Consider the following 9456-nt stretch of genomic DNA (forward strand, 5'->3'; position numbering starts at 1 on the left):
CGTATGCTTCCGAGATGAATCATCTGATTTATTGCGCCCTTGTGTTATAGTGTATCGTATGCTTCCGAGATGAAATCATCTGATTTATTGCGCCCTTGTGTTATAGTGTATCGTATGCTTCCGAGATGAAATCATCTGATTTATTGCGCCCTTGGTTATAGTGTATCGGATGCTTCCGAGATGAAATCATCTGATTATTGCTTCATTTCGTCCTAAAGAACGCACCAATTTCTATGTTTGCTGTCACAAAGTCTTAATGTCCTTAACGGTCGTCAGCAAGCGGGGAAATATAATATTTAGTTTGTTAGTTTTTAATAGTATTTTCCCTACCACTGATACGAACTGCGTATTGGTTTAATATCAAAATATTGTTAACATGGTGGTTGTTTTTTTAATTCTTATAGAATTTTCACCACCAATGATACGAACTACATATTTGGTTTAATATTAAAATATTGTTGACATGGTTGTTTTTTCATTTAGACTAATGACGATATTATACCTGCTGTGAAGAAAAAATTCATTAAACTCCATAATGTCACATATATGTGAACTTATTGTAAAGCAAACACACACACCGCACACAATGAATCAGTTGCGTATATATGTATGGGCCCTTAAGTATTAAATGAGTGCTGCGTGCAAAAACGTGGTACCTCAAATGGATACTTATAAACGCGTTACTTTGTGCTTCGGGAATCCAATGTAAGATTTATTCGAGTCCCAACGACATGCCCAAAGTGTTTCACAAGACAATGGTTGACAAAACATGCTCAATACATGCCAATTAGTATGTAAGCAATGTATGATAATTAAAGTTCTTTAGCGACTTCGCACAGTCAGATCAGAATCCCAACGCGTTTGTTCGTGATAATGTATTAGACTATTATTGTTGTCTTTGTCTCTGGTCTGGAGCGACCGCAAAATATGTTAATCCTGAGATAGATGCACATATTTAGTGTATTCTCTCCATTTGGTCGTTGTGTTCATGTCATAAGTGAATTCGCTTAACAATTAATTGTTCCCTCGATTATTACGGATGAAAATGAGTGAGGTTATAGTGCCGGTGAGTGTCAGCATGTCTGTATGCCGTATTGCAATGAATTCATTTTATCAGTTATTATATTGTTTGTTTGAAACTTTTAATTCAGTAAAACCCTTACACCATTTTCCTAAACATTCCCAGTGTTATGTGTTATTGGAAAAGCGGTTTGAGTCTTAGCTGCTTGAATGCAAGCGAATATGGAGTACGTCATTGACGGACGACTCGCTTGCGACGGCATGATGGTGCCGAAATGAAATGGTATTCTTTCTTGCAATTACATTTCGCCGATTTCTTCTCAATTACCAATGCTAGAGACACGCTCCATTAAACTAATTCTTCTATCGGACGAGTTTGTTGCGGAAGCCATTTTGACGCTTGTTAGGAGATTGGAATATTGTCAACCGCGACCATGAACGTTTAAGTGTACTCTTGTTTGTCTATATGGTGCAAACCGTCCATTGGGACATTGTTGAAAAAGGCAAAGAGCGCCTCGTGAGTGTTTTAAGTGCATCACGTACAGTTTGTATTGATCAGTGCAATATTTAATGCTTAACTCTGTTTTTGTCATTTCTTCAAGTGTTTCTAAGGACCGATAACATATTAAGGCATTTTGTAGGACATGTGTTTGTGACAGATGTAAATTCGGGCATTTTTGTTACAACTGGTTACATTTAATATCAGGAAACAAATATATCTATTTTTGTTACAACTGGTTACATTTAATATCAGGAAACAAATATATCTATCTAAAATTTATGTTTCTCGTTCAAGAATAATTGTGTTCATTTTGTCAAACACCGAAATATTAATGGTATTATTATTTATTTATTCATTCATTTATTTTATATGATTTACTTATTTATCCTGGTGATATATCATGCTGATTTATCGAGTGTTTGGAAATGTAATATACTTGACGTGGCTACTTGAGTGATAGACATCTATACAATCTTCGATATCGCGTACAGTTGGCTAGTGAGCCTATGAGAAAACACTATCCCAACATTGTAGGGTGATGCATAACACTTTAAATTGATATTTCAAACAGTTATGTTGTCATTGCAAGACAGTTATTCTTAAGAAGTGCACATGAGTAACTTAAAAAGCGCATTTACGTTAAATTTTCAAGTAGTTATGAACATATTTGTAGATGTATGGTATAACATATATCATGCGAAATGATGTTTAATGTTTTAAATTAATGAGTCAAATCATAAGTTTTCGTTTATGCAAGTATGTGGGAATTTGCTATAAAAATCAAAGCATTTAATAAATGCTGCTTATCACGGATAAGACAAAGACTACAAGATGACATGTGTTGAGGGTCGTTGTTAAAATAATAAATTATGTTCATTATGATATATCGAGTGCTATGAATAAGAATGTGCTAATTCTTTAAATAGATTGCTATCGAGTTTAATTAAAAAAGAAATATCAAACGATTTATTTGGTTAAAAAATATTGATTACATTTTTCTCATATTAAATACAAACATATTCTGTGTTGAGATAGAAGTTCTAAACACATTAAGCGGAGACATTTACTAACAAAACAACTATGATGCGTAAAAGTTACACAGAGGCAACATTGGGTATGTTAACAGAAGGCATCTGTAACTTAAGGCGATCATTTTCGGCAAGGCGACGTAAACAGAAGACGTTATCCGCTATCAATACGTCAGGGACTGGGTCCGGTCCGTTTTCACCCACCCAGTCTGTCCATCAACCACTGCGGGCGGCAAGATCGAATCCCCAGGCTTGCGGGTTCTTAGATTTGTAAGTTTTGCATAAATGCTTGCACTAGCAACTACTACGAATTGCTATAAACTGATTTTAACTGTTTCCAATGTTTATTTTGACGCCATTTTATTTATTTTAAAAAGAGTGTTTCTCTCTATAATATTATGTCCAAAAGACGTATACCAGGGTACATGTTAAACGGGGTTCGCAAAGATTTACATAGGGGCTGGAGAGAGTGTAAAAACTCCGTTAAGAACTTATTTTTGCAAATATATAGAGTTATTTAAATACATATGCAAAACTCTTTAGTGTATTAGACAGAATTTCTTTAATTTTGTGTCGATATATTGAGACTTGAATTATGAAATACGTCTGAAATATGTGCCAAAATTTCACGTTGCATGCAGCATCACCGTGAACATGGAGGATTCAAAAATAACAAATTTTGCAATGTACTCAGGCTTCTTAAATAACGTAATTCTGATGTATTTCACATTGCCATACGCAGCATAAAAACTGTCTTGTATGCACTAGTTGAAATTCTTAGGAAAATATGCTTTTAAAGTTAATATAAAGAAAAGCACCACATACCGATGCGTAAACAACCATAACGTTCAATTGTGAACCCCACATAGTCACGTGATCCTGCACCCGGATACAATAAGGCCTTCCGATTTTGCAGTTTACGTATTCGCTAAGTTTGTAGACAGGATTTCGGCGTGCAATTTATAAAAGCATATTTCTTCTTTAATTTTAATATAAAAACAAGCATACATGATGAGAGAACTACGGTCAAACTTTATTGTCAGAAATATTTGAACATGCATTTGGCTTTAAAAAGAGAAACTTACGTAGGTCCCAATTTCCAGCTTTATGGATTTATATGGTAAACATAAAAACATGAAAGCCTCAAACATGTTTGTCATCATTTTAAGATTAAGTTTGATATAAAGCCATTTTTTAGGAAAAACAACAGCTAAAAAGCGGTATCTGAATATTTCATTTACTAAGCGTGGTTTAGATAAACCTATAACCAGGATCATGTGTCTGACTTATTTCTTTTTTTTTACTGATGATACCTGAATTTCGATTTGTATTACCTAATGTGTAACAGTAACGACTTAAAACATAACATGTACAATCTTTAGTTTCACAAGGTTACAGTGTATCGTACATACATCGAATAGTCTGGTAAATAATACACATGACAATATTCCATTTGCGAAATACAAGATGTTCCCATGATTGCCGATATTGAAAATGATTCATTTTAAATTTGTCCACGGAGTACCTTGCATATATCTCTGTAAAGGCTAGAGAGCAAATATGACTTCCTGAATACCATAACAATTAAAGACAAATAAACATCAGACGAAGAAACATATTAAATAATTTCCTTATCTACATTAAATATATTCCTTATTGAGCAGTCGGAGCGTTTTGGGGAACACAAGACAAAACAAAGAGCATGTATTTGTTATATGTATAATGCCTGTTCGGTTGGTTCATATTGCGGAAGGAATTGGAGTAATAAAAGCTTTTACAACATTCTGCTGTAGAGAACTGAGTACCCTATCATATGATTTAGCAAACAGCCGACACTTCGTGAATGCTGCACAGTGTTATCAACGATATAACATATCGTCTAAATAATGTATGTGTCTAGAGCAAATTGAATTGGCCCAAAACTGTAAAAGATGATTCTTAAAGAAGAATAAAAAAGCTGAACATACGGTGTAAATATCTTCCCTATCGCCAATATTAGTTTCCATGTCTGCGAAATGCGTTCTGTAAGGGAAAAGGGGACAAACGCCACACGAATATTGTATTGCCGTTGTTGTGATAATCGAATTCGGACTATTCGCGTACACACAAACCGTGGCTCTTTGTGAAATGAAGTGATGGTTTTTAATATCAAGTGCATAGAACGATAAATCAGTAATATGGGAAATATTTATTTAAAGTTTCTAAATGGTTTATAAAAAAAACCTGTTGTTGTACCTTATTTTTTAATACTATAATAGCATCTGCTTATTTATGGACATTTGAGCTTTGTTCTCTGAAATGTTTATGGAACAAATGCAAATAGCAATTTGCTTTGTGTGTTTTTTTAACAAATACATATTAAGTTTTCAGCAAAGAAAGTGTTGCATGGTTAGTGACAATTGAATACAAAATAAACTTGAAAAGATCTTATTCGGGTAAGGTTCGATAACAAATCAAACCTTAAAAATGGCTTTTAATTTTTGTTATGCCTTGTTGTAAAAAAAATATTTCAATTAAGGTTACCTATTACAACAGCGTTAAAATGCCTTTCTTACATGTTGTAAAAGTGACCATTGTCGATTTTGTAAGAAATCAGAAAGCTGATTTACTTGAAGGTACTTTCTGAAATGATTTAATTACATGTACATATCTTTATGTCTCTTCGTTTACTCCAAAACTCTCCGTATAACGTCCGATCATTCTTTGAGTTATTAAAAGATTCATGTATTCGTGTCACATGTTTCCAGACTCCACTTCAATAATGGTTGTTAAATATTGATATGACACCACCGGGAAGACAAATGAATTTTGTTAATAATTTATCATTTTGTTTAATTTATTTATTTTCATGGTAAGTCACGATGATAAAGCTTTGTTGCTTCGGTTAAGATCCGAACATTAAGTGGTTAGTTTGATATTTAATTGTAAACAGACTTTAAACAATTCGAATTCCGGCAAATGGGGTAGGGAGTACGCCATTTTTCTCCCACTTCCCGCCCTTTAAATCCGCCTACTCAATATACACATTATTTAAGACGGTATTGTGTTGATCAAAATAAAACAGGTTTCGTCGTTAATTATTTTAGGAATTTTACAAAAAATATACAAATACTTCAAGGCCAATATCATTGATATTCAATATTCCACTATGAGCGCGTGTTAAAACATAAGTAAGTTGTTAATCAGTGTTGACACGTTTCTAAAAGGCATTTTACTTTGACGTGCGCTCGTGTTAATTGCGGTCACTTTGTTGCTAACTTTAAAAGTGTAAACTTGTATATAAGCACTGCGTGTGCAAAAAACATATGCGTTACTATGGTGAAAATTGCTCGGATAAATTCGTCTTCGAGACTGAAAAGTAAATTCGGTAACACATATCCTGAGTTATATTCTATCTCGCGTCGATTGCATCTATTTGCTCACACTTTTTCGCTGTAACTTGGATGTAATAAGTTAGATAGAAAGATGTTGGAAAATCAACCCATGAAATTAAACCTGGCGTAAAAAGGTAGACCAAAATAATTTAAGTTAATGCTAAAGAATGGGAAACAAACATCCTTTGTAATCGCTGACGATGGTCTAGACATATATTGTCCAGATCGGAAGATTATCCATCCTCTTCCTGATGTTTTTGATAAAATATGTCATGACCATAGTGATCTCTTATAGGCTATATCCGTCGTAATTTCGGTCAATGTGGAGTATCATCACCACTTACATGTTTATGTCCATACTTGAACTATATATTTGTATTCTTGTATTATACTTCTTTTTATCGTATGTACAATAAAATAGTTGCATTTCTTTCATTTTACTAATTTTCATAAATTGAATGTTAGAAATAACTCGTTTCGTGCGTTCTTGGACGAACGTTCCATGTAACATGAGCGGAAAACACGGGGCTCTGAGGAAAGTCCATGTTTATAGTAAACAATGACACATTCGGCGTCTGTCATAGGCAGAAAAAAATTTATAAACGTTAAATAGAATCCATATACACGTATACAACAAATTGCTTGCATATTGAGAATGATCACGTAAAATACCTAGCATGTATGATGCAGTTGAGTTGTGAAATTTAAAATTTACATTTTTTTTACAGATTTTTCAATAAACACTTGAGAATAATAGCTTTAAAGTGCCCTATTTGCTAATAATTGGCCACACACAACAAGGAACGAATAGTATTTATTTTGTTACAAAAAAAAGCAGATTAAGAAATTATCTTATGTTGGAGGTAAGATAAAGAACTGTGGTGTCTATAAATACTCAGTAACGCATGTGACCTAACTAGGGCTACACACACTATGAGTTACTAAAAGATACACTATGACATTAACTAAATAAAATAACTGTAGTTTGAATCAACAATTAACTTGACCAAATTATTTACTAGCAAAACTAACTATTTGATTGCGACAAATTGATATGGTCAGTTTTAAAATAAAAAAACGTTGTTAAACTTTATAATATATTTCATCTTTTAGTGCCACTTAATTTCCATGTGCTCAACCTGTTTTTGAAAACAAAGAATATCTTGCATATCGACCTTAAACGAATGTTTTGCACAATCAGAATCTTCTATATTTTAAAAGCAAATGTTAAATCATATAACTACTATACGTGTGGGTGTAAATTGGTAATGTTAAACAGGCAAAACATCATTGAGATGTAACACTCTTGACCGAGAAACCATTCAATGAAGTTTTCAAGCGTCAAAATCTTAAGTGATAGTTTATTGCAGAACATGATTTGTTTGTTTATGATTATTCAGCTCTGACTCCAACTTTATTGCTCTTTTTTTAATTTTAATATGATCAAACACATATAACTTAATCACCTTCTAAATTTGTATTTATTGTACTTAAAATATCCAGTCATAAACGCCGTTTAGTGTAAATTGGTGGCTACTTTCTAAATAAATATCATTAAGATGAGTAGACAGAGATAAACAGTGTTGGGAACTGCCCTTACTGCCCTTGGCTGAACTGTTAAAGGACTTGAGCGACTCTTTTATTATCTCACTTGGCACAATAAATCAAAGGCTGACTAAATACTACTTGTGTGCAATACTTTTGAAGCCTGTGCTTTTTTGGTTTTTCATTGGGATGTTTCAGGATTGTATTGTTCATTTTGTAATTTGTATTCATAATAAGAATGAAACAACAAAGATTACAATATAAGTTGTAGATCTACGCTAGAAAAGCATAGCATCCGCTTTGAATGACTGAACACGTATTTAAGAGATATTTAGAGATAATTGCAGTTAAGTGTGGCATACATGGACTTATACCACATTTTGAGTAATCAAGGGAAGTAACAAACAAAGTATCCCACTGCATGTATTGGCTTGTGCCAAGATGTAACGATAAAACGTCTACAATTCCAAGACAATCAGTCGGTGAAACCCTGGCAGTCTGTAATTTCCATCTCACACACTCTTGTAATGAATAATTCCGCATCCCTATGACTTTTGTTAGGCATATTAGGATGTTTTCCTCCTGTTCTTATTTGCATAAGTAACAATTATTGTTCGTTTTCCAGAAATGAATACACTGTTATGTCATACTGGAAAACATAATTGAGGTGCACAAGCTAAATTGATTTCGTTTTTTAAGGACATGATAAAGGGCCAATTTAACGGCTGTAGCTGTAAATTATGTAAATGACACAACACAGTTTTATCCCAGCAACACTTTTCTGCGCTGTTTCCTTTAAAGAATTGTTTTCTAGCATAGTATTATTATGTTACATTAAAACAGAGCGCCATAATTTAAGCATCATAATGGATTTTATTTGATATTCAGATTTACAGTAGAAACACCCCCATAAGATCCAATGTGATAACGAAAGTTTTATAATAAGGTACCAGTACGTTGAATACTGTGTGTATGGTGCAAAAATGAATATAATCTGTAAATTATGTTTTTGTACCAGTAGTAGAACTTATTAATGACACTGTTGGTACAATCAATTCAAATGAAACTAATCATTTTCAAAGACAGGTGAATGCAAATTATCTGGTAAAAAAAACATTATTGCCAAGGTTGCAAAATGTTAAGCTTAACATGGTTTATTTAAGCATCATGCCAAATGTTGTCTGGCATGTGGTTTGTGAGGTTCTTTTAACTTTAAATTCATTTCCACTATAAATGCCTCGTTTTTTATCACATATTGATGAAACTTGGTCATAGTGTTTATCTACACACTATCGTAACAAAGTGTGAATCCGGTCACGTGCATAAAAAAAATAAGACTGCATGGACTATTAAACAAACACGTTAAGCCTAAGGCCACATTTATGGATTAATATTCATGAAACTATGTCAAAATTTGAATCTAAACAATATTCAAGAAAAGTTTGAATCTGTGTAATGTTCGGACAAAAACAAGTTGACTAGGTTAAATCTAAGAAGACCCTTGCTACCTCTCTTAGAAAAGGTATGTATGACTAAGTCATTAAACTTGGTAAGTATGTTGATTTTGGCATTTTCTATTAATAGTTTTAATAAGGCTCAAAGGGTACAAATACTAGGGCAACAGGTCAAATCTAACAAAAACATGTTTCCACTTAAGAAGCCGTATTTATGAATCATTCTAGATGAAAATTTATATGCAATTAAACCTTGACAACAAATTGTATAAGTTTGAATCAGGGTCTCGCGTGTCTTGAAACTAGGTCGCACAGTCTAGAAACTAGGTCACACAGTCAATTCTATAAACAACCTGTCTAGAAACTAGGTCACACAGTCAATACAAACTAGGTCACACAGTCAATTCTTTAAACAAATTATCATAAAACGACGGACGACCTTTTAGACTCGCACTTGATAAAACTTGGTCTGACTGTTTATCTTTACCGTATCTAAGCAACGTTTTTATCTGGGTCTGATTCATCTAAAAAGT

Source organism: Dreissena polymorpha, chromosome 6 (assembly GCF_020536995.1).
Source record: "Dreissena polymorpha isolate Duluth1 chromosome 6, UMN_Dpol_1.0, whole genome shotgun sequence".
In the NCBI taxonomy this organism is placed as follows: Eukaryota; Metazoa; Mollusca; class Bivalvia; order Myida; family Dreissenidae; genus Dreissena; species Dreissena polymorpha.